At 33.8% G+C, this 13,939-nt stretch overlaps 1 protein-coding gene across 1 annotated transcript in view; it reads right to left on the reverse strand.

Annotated features, from left to right (window-relative positions):
- XRCC4 (X-ray repair cross complementing 4) overlaps window positions 1–13,939 on the reverse strand; it is a gene marked incomplete at its 5' end in the record, with an annotated part of 250,536 nt that overhangs the window by 196,627 nt on the left and 39,970 nt on the right.

Consider the following 13,939-nt stretch of genomic DNA (forward strand, 5'->3'; position numbering starts at 1 on the left):
TTTTGTATTTTTTTCAATGTTTTTTATATAAGATTAGTTCTTTAGGGCTATCATACTATCTATTTCATAACTAAAGAGAAAAAAGCAGTTTCTTACAGTAAAACTGGGCAACATTCCTTTCTGCCTCCCACAATTAAAATTGTTTGCAATTCTTTAGTATAATGTGCAACTGTCTTATGAGAAAAAAATTTAGTATTTATTATGAATCTTGAAAGCCTAACCTCAAATTGTCTTTGTCTATTCATGAATTACTTCCTCCTCACTTTCCTCTTTTGTTTTTCAAAATCCATGATGATTTTACAGTATTTGGCATTCAATAACTGCTATTTATTTAGTGTATATCAGCTAAGTTACATTGATTTATTTTAAAAATATACTCAAAGTATCTTTCATAGGTTGACACTGATCTTTCATTAATTAAAGGATTTTATATTGGTCTTGGAATATAGACAATGATTCTTTCATGATATCTACAGAGATCCAATCCCTCTTGTAAACTATTATACGTAGGATAGTTGTTTTCTCAATTTGTTAAAAAGAAAACAAGAATTCCTTTTAAATGGAAAAATAACTATTAGATCATCTAATCCATTTGTTGTCTGCACTTCCTCCTAACACAGAAACATAAAAGACCATTACAGAAGATGATGTTATTCGTCCTTTACTTGGTAGAAACGCCATCACCTCACAAAGTTAAAGGTATTGAACGTAACTAGCTTTTCTCAAATTGTTTTCAAGAGATAAAATCTCATATAAGCATTAAGATTTAAGGAGTGCTTCCTCATAACAATGAACAAACACTTCCAAATTGCATTTGAGTAAATATTACCCATATAATGTACTACCCATCTGAAGGTGGATTCTTAATAAAAAGCAAGTGGGGAAAACAACAAACCTCAAAATAAGGATAGGCATTTTCAATAACTGAATAACCAAAGTATTTTTTAAACAATTTTTCATTCATACACTAATATTTTGAATTTTATTAAATTAACTTCTCTATCATTTTCCTCTTTCTGGAACTCTTAGTAGAGAATAAACTTCCTGGATTGATCATCAAATTTTCTTAACTTTCCTCTTACATTGTTCATCTCTTTTTATTTTAATTTTACTTCCTGGAAGACTGCTTCTGTTTATGTTTTACCATTCTATATTTTTAAAACTTTATTTTAATTTCCAACAACTCTTTTCTTTCTCTGACAGCTCTGTTTTAATAGCATATATTCTATCTTTGCTTTACTGATGCAAGCCTCTTTTGTTTATCTGAAATATTAATTATAAATTACTAAAAGGCTATTCTGTTCTCTCAAGGTCTCTTTTTCTCAAACCTGTTTCATGTTTTTTTTTTATTTTATTTGATCACTGCGTTTTTATTACAGGATTTCCCCAAATGCCTGGCAAGCCTTGCCTATCCATTCACAATTAAGACTGAGGAACTAAAAAACTGATTATAAACTCTATTTACAGAGTAACAGTTACTCTGGAAACAAACACATGAAGTAACTTTTCAGGCATCCGACAATAGGCAGAACAGAGTAGGGAAGCTTCAGGATAGAGTGGGAAGGATAGAGGATAGTGTGATCACACAGAGACCTTCCACTGAATGACCTCCCTGACTGTCAATATCTGATGGTCTTTCCTCTGGATCAGCTTACTCTTTACTTGGGAGTTATAAGATAGGCTGCTAGAAGACTTGCAACTAAGCAAAGGAAGGGAGCCAGTTCCCTTTTTTAATTATGCAGACTTTCATTTAATCCTCACGTTCTTTGTACAGTCCATCCCTCAATCTTCCTTTACCAGTGTTTAGTATTGTGAATCCTGATTTTTTTTTCTAAAAATGAAAGGAGGGAGAACTAGGTGTGCAGCTGCCTGGGTGGTCTAAGTGTCCCTTACAAGCCTTAAAGAAATCCTCATGGTTTCAGCACTGTTTTATACGTCCACATTTAGAGGTAACTGGTACTCCCAATTCATGGGGGTTTCTGCTTAGGAATCCATTTGCCTCTCTAGCAACCTCTCCTAAAAGCACCTATACCCTTTCTCCATACCACTTAGTTACAAATTATGCATCTGCATCTTCCAAAAATGTATAGATATTTATTAGACCCTCTCTACTATTCTTGGCTTTGTAAGTTTATGCTTTCTGCCATATTAACAGAAAGTCTCACATGAACTATTTAAGGCAATATAAGCCACTTCAAAGATATTCTCCATTTATGCTGGCTAATAGGCCATACACCCAGTTTGTACTCTTCGGCCAAGAAGGGATAGCTCAGTGAAAAAAAATTTGAGACATACTGACTAAATAACCAGAATCCCTGATATTAAAAAATGAATGAAATACGATTATCACAATAAAATGTCTTTTTTTCTTTGTCAATCAGGAAAATTTTATTTTATTTGACTTTCTCTCTCCCCATCATTATAGGCTTCAAAACTCATTACATCCATATCTTGATATGTTTTCCCAAAATTTCCTTTACAGCTCTCTCTCTAAATAACAAATTTCTTCTTCTAGAATTTAAACAGGGTACCAACAAAAAGCAAAAAAAAAAAAAATACTTAGGCAAACAGTCACAATTTTATTTCACTTACGGTTCCCAAAATTAACTAAAATAACTGCACATGAATTGTAACCACAAGCAACATTTCCTTAACTACGAAACAAACTACAGTTACCAGACACATATTCATAATTCTTTAAGCAAATTTAGAGTAGTCTCAATATTCAAACAGGGTGGTAGCCAAAGCACAGGAAAATAGCATTTTCAAAAATACAGCAAAGAAAACTCTTTGAATGTAAAGATTTAAATTAAAAAGGGGATGAGAGGTGAGGATTTTTGCTCTGTGACAGAGAACTGGTACCAGGCTTGAGAGTGAGAGTAATATTTATATGACAAATCAACATGTAAAAAGACATTAAGACTCAGTTCATATTGTCTATTTAACGCTAGAGAAAAAAACATCTAAAATAACGATAGGTTTAGACAAAATATCCTAGAAATAACTATTTTTTAAATTATTTTTGAAAGAAATCATTCTTTTAAATACAGTTTTTTTAGGTTTTGTCTTGGTACTGAAATGAATATTGACATTAAACTGGTGTAAATGTTTTAAAATGTTCTAAATGCTGAAATTATTCTTTATTATATTCTAATTGTTCTTACAATTTTTAACAGTATTTTAGGTGCATTTTTCAATACAGTGGAAAAATGTGTACACTATAATCATCCAAGTAACTAATAAGTCACACTAGTATAGGCTAGTCTACAATGAATCTTCAAGTGCTGGAATTAAGTCCACTGAGGACAGCGTTCAAGATTCAATCAATATACATTTATTTTATACCTATTATACAACTGTTTCCAATTTCACATCATGTAATATCACATAAAATCAATGCCTGCACACACCTTTTACGCTAGTAAATACTATATGCAGTTGACTGGTATGCATGTAGCAATTAGTAGTTTTGTATATGATTTGCTCAAATGTAAGAACTAAGAACATTCTTCCTAACAGTGACAACTTTTCCCCTTTAGAAATACATCAAAGTTCCTCCTCAAGGAATCTGATGAGTAGTCCTCCAAGGAAGTCTGACCAAGATCATATGCACTCATGATATGAGTGTATTTCTAGTAAGCAAGACTACAAGAAACTTTGCTTTGAGTAATTTAAATGTAAAACCAAGAAACAAACTTAATTTTCCAAATATGTGATTATTACAATATTAGATATGCTTGTTGAAACAATATCCTTCCTCTTTCTCCTGCCCCAGCCCCAGGACTAAGAATTTTTGTATTAAAGAATAAGTAGAGGAGTAAAGAATTTCCAGACAAGGTAAAAACAGCAGCAAGAACACTGAATAGAAAAATAGTGTGATTTCTGCAGAGAAACTAAAAGCCATACCAGTGTAGTTGGATATAAAAGAATAAGACTGCTAATGATAAGAGATGACAGTGGGATGAAGGCGCAGGCCAGATAATGGAGACTTGAAGGTTGTGTGAAGCTGAACCATATCCTGTAGGTGACTGAAAGGCACCTTGTGGTTACTTTTCAATTTGTCCAATAGGTTTGTCAAGGGTAGATATCAAATCAAAACACGAGAGAAAAAAAAAAGTCCTTCTCCTGGAATTTTGAAATGCTCAAGTTCAATAAAAGAAAGACTATTTCTCTTGATGCCTGGGCCATAATATAACTAAAGACAAAGAAAGCCAAATGGAATAAGAAAGAAAAACCAGAAAGACTCAGGGAAAGAACAAATAGTTAATAATTGTCTATATTTCGGTTCTTGAGTTCCTTATGATATTCCATGCCTCTTATACAAAATTGCATATCCCTTATCTGAAATGCTTGGGACCAGAAGTGCTTCAGATACAGATTCTTTCAGATTTGGGAATATTTGCATTATACCAGTTTGGCATCGGGAATCCAAAAATGAAATTGAAATGCTCTAATGAACATCTCCTTTGAATTTCATGTTGGTACTCAAAATGTAAGATTTTAAAGCATTTCAAATATTGGATTTTGGTCTTTGAAATGCTCAACTGGCAATACAACCTTTTTTTTCCCTAAGTTAATTCATGATGAGTCTTTGGATGCCTGAGACAAAATAATTCCATATTGACATCTTCACAACAGTTATTTTCTAGGATAAAAAATAAAACCAAAAAATTTCCAAGGGACGTGCATTTGTATCCCCACCAAAGATTCCAAAACTGTAAGTAGCAAAAAGGCCAATTCACATGTATTCAAAATTAGAATGATGGCCTTGGTGGCCAACACTTTCCTTAACTGTATGATAAAGATATATCTGCTTCCAAAAATCCAATTAGCTTTCTCCAGAGTGCACAGCACATTATGAGAGGTAAATGAGGCCGAAGTACCATATATTTCTTCACCCAATAAAAAAGTTGTAAAAATACATATACAATAACACAATTATGTGAATAAAAAGTGTCTTCTACCAGTAACAACATGGTGACAATTAGGTAGAAATAAGAAATTAAACATCTTCCAGACTTAAAGTTTGACAAAAACATGAGTATATAAATCACTAGTTTAAATATGATTATATCTGTTACTAGAAATTCAACATATGAAAATTACTCACAAAAAAAATCATTGACATTGAGGAGTGGAGGGAAATTTAAAAATTTACATTCTAACCAGCAATGCATGTGTGATTGTTTTTTGGCATCCTTGCCAGCCTTTGTCATCATCACTATTTTTCATTTTAGTCATTCTGATAGGAAGGTGCGCACTGATGGCTAATGATGCTGAATATATTTCCAATGTGCTTATCTGCCACCTACATATCATCCTTGGTGAAATGGCTGTTCATGTCTTGTGCACATTTTCTAAATCATTTTTTACTGTTACATTTGGAGAATTATTATATATTCTCTAGTATCTGGAATATATAATAACAAGCCTGGCCAACGTGGTGAAACCCTATCTACTAAAATACAAAAATTAGCCGGGCATTGTGGTGGGCACCTGTAATCCCAGCTACTTGGGAGGCTAAGGCATGAGAATTGCTTGAACTCGGGAGGCGGAGGTTGCAGTGAGCCATGATCATGCCACTGCACTCCAGCCTGAGTGACAGAGCAAGACTCTGTCAAAAAAAAAAAAAAAAAAAAAAAAAAAAAAAAGTTTGAATGAACTATTGTTACATGAAACAGCTTGGACAGCTCTCAAGGGAATTATGCTGAGTGAAAAAAAGCCAGTCCTAAAAGATTGAATGCTCTGTGATTCCACTGACAGAACAAAATTCTTGAAATGACAAAATCATAGAAATGGTGAATGGATTAGTGGTTGCCAGGGGTTAGGAATGGGACAACAGAAGTATTCTTGTGGTCATAGAAACGTATTTGTGACTTTGGTGATAGACACAGGAACCTACATGAGATAAAATCACATCGAATTTAATACATACACAAACGAAAATGAATGCATTTAAAACTGACGAAATAGGATGGGTAGGCTTTATCAATGTCAGTTTTCTGGTTGTGATATTGTACTGTAGATCGACTGCAAGACCATTTGGGAAACTGGGTAAAGTACACACAGGATCTCTGTAAATATTACTTCTGTAGCTACATATGAATCTACAATTATGTCAAAATTTAAAGAGAAATACTTTAAAAAGAACATAGATCTTTCCAAAAACCTTCTTTTAAAGGTCTTTGAAATATATTTGAAGTTCTATTTCTTTTTTTTTTTTTTTTTCTTTTGAGACAGGATCTCACTTTGTCGTCCAGGCTGGAGTGCAGTGGCACGATCTTGGCTCACTGCAACCTCTGCCTCCTGGGTTCAAGCAATTCTCCTGCCTCAGCCTCCTGAGTAGCTGGGATTACAGGCACCCGCCACCAAGCCCAGCTAATTTTTGTATTTTTAGTCGAGACAGGGTTTCACCATGTTGGTCAGGATGAGTCTCGAATCCCTGACCTCGTGATCCACCCGCCTCGGCCTCCCAAAGTGCTGGGATTACAGGCGTGAGCCACCGTGCCAGGCCTGAAGTTCTATTTCAATTATACCTACATATATCATTAAATATTCTTAGGCATGAAGTTTCAATTTAGGAAGAAAACCTTAGTTGCCTAAAAAACCTTAAACACTAATTTAAAAAAGTTTGGCTATATCTTTTTAATTTGACTAATCAGACATCAATATTAAACTATCATTAACAACAATGGAATTAACATTTGTTAATCTTTTATTGCTTAGTAACAGTTAATTCAATACTTTAGTTGCTGAGAACTATTACTTCAATTTTGCATTTCTATCACATTAGTCATTAGTTGGTATGTTTTGTAATATGTAGGTTTAAAAAATAATAACTAGTTATGCCAACACTTGGCTAACCATGGTTCCGCTTTGGAGTACTTCTTGGGGCTAAAGTCCCAAGTCTGTAGTGATGTGATGTTTTAGTAGGGGAGGCAATGCATGCAGAAAACATTTTAATGAAGCATAGTATTGAATAATCTCCACTGAACTGAATTTGTATAATAAAAGTTAAACCTTCTTCCACATCAAACTGCACATTTGGTTAATGTTACTATATCCTTTTATCTGATTTTTGCTTCTAGTCAGTTTCAAACTCTTAGTGGTAAGGTTTCGGCAGAAATATATTTGTTGAATATATTAGTGCACACAGAACATTGGTGAGGGCAATGGAAAAATTGTGTTATGGATATTTATTCGTTTATTTATTTATTTTTATCCCCAATCCAATATGGCTGTTATGGGAACTTAACGAAGATTTTAAATCATTAATATAGGCTCAACTAAACTAAAACCACTTCCATCAGGTTTATAGTAATTCAAGTTTTTTCTGTTGGTCAACTTTTAAGGCCTGATAAAAAATAATATACCGACAAAAAATCTTTATGAATGGGATTTTCTATGAACCTTTTTGCAAAGGAAAACATAATTTCTTCTGATTCAATACATCAACAGTTCTTCCTTTTTATATGGCACTTTTCAGCAGTACATAAGCCTATTTTACTAGGAGGAAAGCCACCTGCCTAATAAAACTCATTCTGGTTCTTCATCTTATTTCCTCTAGTTGTGACTGTCAGAGACTATAAACTATCCATATAAAAGACTACCCTATGAAGAAAATACTGTCATATTTATGATTTATGTGTTTCATGGAGTTCAGAATCTAGTTTTGAAATACTACATTTATTTTTTAACACCAAAATACAACTAATTATTCTATTTCAATTTTATGGAGACATTTGGCATTTTTTGTAACTTTTTCTGTGTCTAAAATGTATATATGAAGCCTTGCTATTTTAAAATGCACAGCTTTATTTTAAATAAATCTTATTTTAAACTTGCACCTGAAAGAAAGAAAAAGAAATTGAGATAGCAAAGGAATCATACCAGAATAAACAATCCATTCACTCCAAAACGAAACAAAACAAAACCCTCATAGGCTATTTTTCTAATAAGATATCTATCTATCAATTACAATATAAAAAATCCTCTTGACCAGCAAACTATAAATTATACAAGCAAATAATTTCCTGAATAATTACATTTATCTTTATCATGGAGGTAACAATTCAAGCCATAGTAAATCCAATAATTCCTCATGCTGATTTATGGCTGTCATGACAGAACATAGAATAAATTTCAAAAAGGCTAGGATACATTTTTGGAATAAATCACACAGCACACAAGTCCAATAATCTCATTATTCATATTCCATCAACATAAGAACATGTGTGTATATTTATGTTGTACCCTCAGTCATTAGTTAACACCTAGAGAGATCTTCATTGCACCTGTATTCTCTGTGACCATTGAAAGCATCACTTCATCTTTCAGCAAGCTTTTTTTTCTTAACTGAGCAGTTAGTTAAGTTATCTGGGAAATACTCAGAACTCCATGTGACCTCTGTTATTCAAACAATATATCATCAGACTACACAGTTACACTGCCATTCAAACTGTGATCTAGCAAATAATGCTTAGGAAGCTTTTAACATTAAGAAGCTTCCCCCAGAAAAGGAATACACTGACTTCATTACGATACACTGCTATGAATGTGCGCAATTCAAGGATATCCAATAAAATGATATCAGAGTAACAACTGCATTTCTTATATTCTCAAAAATCTCATTGTAATGGCAAAACACAGACAATACAAAAAATATTTTATGAAGAGTGCTGGTATTACACATGAAGCTATTTAGTCACATTTAAAATAATTATAAGAGGCTTGCTATACCAAAAGTTAGGAAAGTATTATAATTTAGCCAGGAATAGAAGATTAAATTTAATTATCAGGTTTTAAAATTTGTTTCAAAGGATGTTCTTCCTGCTTTTATTATTCTATTATTTTTTAAATACAGAATCTCAGAAGCTTGGGCACTTGGAAAAATTCTCTTCTAAGTAATCACTTACTTAGATCAAGCACTGAGTCACGGAACTGGTGATGATATTTGTTTAGGTGGTAGTAGTTTAGCCAGCCAAACCTCAGTAATCTCTAACTGGACTCTCTGTGGGTGGTCCACTTTGGTTTTGCAGCTGGGTTGTAACAGAGTATACCAACCAAATTGTTATCTTAATAGGGAGAAACAACATGTTCTGCTATCACTACCCAAAACCCTAAAAAATTGCTATCATATAGAATATTTACAACCTGCCAGATAGCAGCTTAGCAGGTTAGCATATTGGTACATTTATAAATCAGTGTTAACACCACCATCTTCTTTTGATGAAATACTACATTGAGTTGAACTAAATATTTCAAAATATTGAATCACACAGAAATGCAACTTCTTTGATCACTGCTTCAAAAGACAAAAAGAAGAGCAATAATTATAATTAACAACACTAGAAAATTTGGAGTTTTTGTTGTATTGAATGAGTTATTCATTTTGCTTTAAAGTTGCCTTTAATTATTATCCTACTATTAAAGTATAGCATATTACAAAAGTATAACACATAATGAAATATCCATTACATATATATCCTGTATCTCAAAAAAAAAAACCTAAATATTGTAGACCAGAAGATAATGCAACACACTTCAATGTCATTCAGCCATTTGAAGAATACCTGCTAAATCTTAGTAACTCTATAGAAAAACAGGCCAAAGTAAGCTCTGCGAACAGCAGAATACCATGTAGAGAGACTTTTCTCACATTTCAAGATCCAACAAAAAGAATCATCAGTGGATTGATCCAAATCTATGCGTGGCTACAGATACCATTAGGAAATGAAAATATAAATCAATATAGTCATATTACCATGTCAATTATGATTTATTTGATAATTAAAGCAAAATGCACTATGTTTCAGTATTCTGATTCAATAATAAAGGTCTTGCTTTGGATAGTGCTATTCACTGTACAATGTTGCAAAAATAATATAGCATAAGCTCTTCTTTTTGCTGGTAGTTTTAAATTCTTACAGTTTGTTAAACACTGTTACAAAAAATGTATTAATTTTGAGTACATTTGATACAATCTCTTTACTATTTTTTATTTCTTCATTGTTATTATTACATCTTCATTATAACAGTATTACTTTATTATTATTATTATTATTATTATCATTATTGATGTCCTAAGTAAGCTATCTATTCCAGGATTCAACCACTGATACCTTCACCCCTCACAAACTCAAGGGAAGCACCTAATACAATGCATAACATAAATTGAGCACTTAATCATTGTTTTTAAAAATGTAAAGTTATATAAACGAGTATTTAAAAACGTATTTTATATTCTCACCTATTGAAAATTGAAGACGGAAGCTATAAATGGATAGTGAATGATGTCATATCTGGTTCACAAACTCAGAATTACATCATGTATTCTAGTGAGCAATGGAAGTAATCTCAGAGTACTCAAAGAATAACTCTCCCAGAAAAGCCCACCAAGTACAGTTGATACAGGGGAGCAAATCTGAGTTGATTCATCCCCTCATTTCATAAACAATTTAACTGAAGAGTAACAGTTAAGTCAAAAATGTTGAAGGTCACAAAGCCACTAATTGGCCCTATGTTAAAGTATCAAATTATCTAAAAAACAAAAAGAAGGAACTACAAAGAAGATTAAGATGAATACAATAACCACCAAAACTGCAGCTATATTTTATCAAGCACCTACTGTGTATCTGATACAATGCAAAACAATTTTATATACTAATCTCATTTTAAATTCACAACTGCCATATTTAATAGGTGCTAACTATCCATGCTTTTTAATCAATTAATTTTAATTGATAAATTAAAACTGATTAATTTAAAGTTGATGAATTTATCGGTTGTTAGTTGATAGATTTATCACATATAAGATGACGTCCAGCACTTTGGGAGGCCGAGGAGGGCGAATCACCTGAGACCGGGAGTTCGAGAACAGCCTGGTCAACATGGTGAAACCCCATCTCTATTAATAATACAAAAATTAGCTGGGCATAGTGGCATGTGTCTGTAATCCCAGCTAAGGAGGCCGAGGCACAAGAATCACTTGAACCTGGGAGGCAGAGATTGCAGTGAGCCAAGATCGTGCCACTGCACCCCAGCCTGGGCAACAGAGTTAAACTGTGTGTCAAAAAAAAAAAAAAAAGAAAAGAAATATATATACATTGTGCAATGGCTAAATTGAGCTAATTAACATATGCATTACTTCACATACTTATGATTTTTTGTGGTGACAACACTTAAAATCTACTCTTAGTGATTTTCAAGAATATAGTACATGTTATTTCTATAGTCCCTGTGTTATACAACAGATCTCTTGAATTTATTTCTCCTAATTGAAATTGTGTATCCTTTGACCAAAATTTCTTCAAGCATCTTCTACCCCACCCCCAACCCCAGGTAACCATCATTCTACTCTCTGCTTCCATGAGTTCAACTTTTTTAGATTCCACATATATGTGAAATCATATAGTATTTGTCTTTCAGTGCCTGGCTTATTTCACTTAACATAATATCCTCCAGGTTTATCCATGTTACCACAAGTGACAGTATTTCCTTGTGTTTTAAGGCTGAATAGTATACTATTTTGTAGATCTATCACATTTTCCTTCTCCATTCATCTACTGATGGATACCCGGGTTGATTCTTTCCTGTGTGTATGGAGTTTTTGTTTGTTTCTTAGAGACAAAGCCTCGCTATGTTGCCCAGGCTGGACTTGAACTCCTGGGTTCAAGAGACCCTCCCACCTCAGCTTCCCAAATAGCTAGGACTACAGGTGTCCATCACCACACCCCATGGATTCTATCCGCATTTTTAAAACACGATGATACTAAGGTTCAGATAAGCTTGAGAAGTTGTTAAAGATCACAGAGCAAGTATTTGTCAAAGGCCACAGAACGAGTGTAATTTGTGGCCAGAATTAAAAGTCAGGACCATCTGACTTCAGATTCAGTATGATTAACTGCTTTGCTTAATATTCTCTCTTCCAGCAAATATCTTTGATACTTTGTTTTCTTACAGTAACATTTCACAGTGGACTAAATTAAATCCTTTTGATTTTTCCTGTGGACAAAATCACGAAGAAAACCTAATCGCCTTAAATTCAGGCTTTCTGGACTCGGGGAAAAAGAAAACATACAGAAAAATAAGAGAAATAATGGAAAACATTAACTTTAATTGTCACTTCTGATAGTTGACATTTGTTTGTGGGTGTGTCACTTTTTAGTAAGGTATAGTAAAAGTAGAAGTAATGCTAATATTTGCTGAACGTCTTCTATTTGCCAGGCACTATGCTTGGTGCTTGCAATACCGTGATAAATGAGAGCTCCTGTCCCTGCTCTCACAGAATTTCACCACATAAAAATGAATAATATATGATTTCTTACTTTCCAGAAAGATTTTCATCATCAATTTTAAGCATTTTTGAGAAATCTATTTTCTCTGTCCAATTCAGACATTCATATTAATAATGCAAAACCTAAAGCGCTTTTCTGCTAATGACCCCACAACCAAATAGCCACTGGGAAAGGTAAGTATGAGATCATACAAACTGTCCATTTGCCAATGCATGACCTGGGCTTATTACTTGTTTTTTCCCTGACTTTTCCAATTCAGTTTGAAATAGCTCAGAGAAAGTCCCCTTGCCAGATTGTTTAGTCTCACAAATCTCACCATTAGATACTTTTTCCTGAAGTTCAGCCTAACTGGCCCTTTGCTTACTTTCATTTCATAAAACTCTTTTGAGTGTCAATACCAGCTGCTCACTTTCCTTGGAAGTTTTCCACTTTTCAAATACAGGCATGACTTTAATTAGGCAAGGCATAAACTAGGACAGCAGAAAGACTGATTCTAAGGAATTAGGTCACAGTACCAATTTCCTAACAAGTGGAAAGTTCAATAATATAAACATACTTTTGTTGAAATATAGAGAAAAGTCATGAGACATAAGGGACTGGAGAGCTCAAAAGCTAAGTATAGAGCTCTGCTTTTAGTCATGGTCAGGCCATTCCCATAGGAACAACCCTATCATAGATAACAATTATAAACTCAGCACAAAATATTAGGAAAAAAAAAAAAAGACCTGACTGCACAGGAAAGTGAATGAAAGCAGATTGATTCTGGGGAAAAAAAAGAATAACACTGAATAAGATTCCCATAACCTGAGTGAGGGCTCAAATATCAGCCATGCAGAGCAGCTAAAATTTAGCAGAAACCGGTTCTATTAAATTGAAGATCCTGAAGACAGGCTTTCAGAGAAATCACAGCACTTGAAAAGTGAGGAAGAGAATTTTAGAAAGGAAGAAGCAGAGGAGAAAAGCTCTAAATTCTATGGATAAACTGTTCAAATCTCTTACTAAACTCTAAATGAAGTATATTTGAGACAGACTCCAAGTAACAGTGCTAAGGTTAAAAGAACTGACCTGAAATTTCAGCTAACACCTACCACATAGGAAACAAAGTTTGAAGTTGAAATACAGCCAAGTTAACTGACTCAGAAAACAGACTCCTCCTTACCTCAAAAAACCAATACTCCTCAGATGAGTCTAAGAGAATCTCCTCTCTACATCATTCACAATGTTCAGTATTAAATCTAAAAGTTCTCAACAAGTAGAGAAATAACACACTGAAGAAAAGCTACAGTCAATGGAAACTGACATAAGTTTATCTAGATGTTTAAATTAGCAGACAAGGATTTTTAATTAGCTATTATCACTGTAATTAAGGATTAAAAATAATTCATGGGCCGAGCGTGGTGATGGTTCATGCCTGTAATCCCAGCACTGTGGGAGGCCGAGGCAGGCGGATCATGAGGTCAGGAGATGGAGACCATCCTGGCTAACACGGTGAAACCACGTCTCTACTAAAAATAGAAAAAATTAGCCAGGCGTGGTGGCGGGTGCCTGTAGTCCCAGCTACTCGGGAGGCTGAGGCAGGAGAATGGCATGAACTCGGGAGGCGGAGCTTGCAGTGAGCCAAGATTGCGCCACTGCACTCCAGC

Source organism: Pan troglodytes, chromosome 4, assembly GCF_028858775.2.
Source record: "Pan troglodytes isolate AG18354 chromosome 4, NHGRI_mPanTro3-v2.0_pri, whole genome shotgun sequence".
Classification (NCBI taxonomy): Eukaryota; Metazoa; Chordata; class Mammalia; order Primates; family Hominidae; genus Pan; species Pan troglodytes.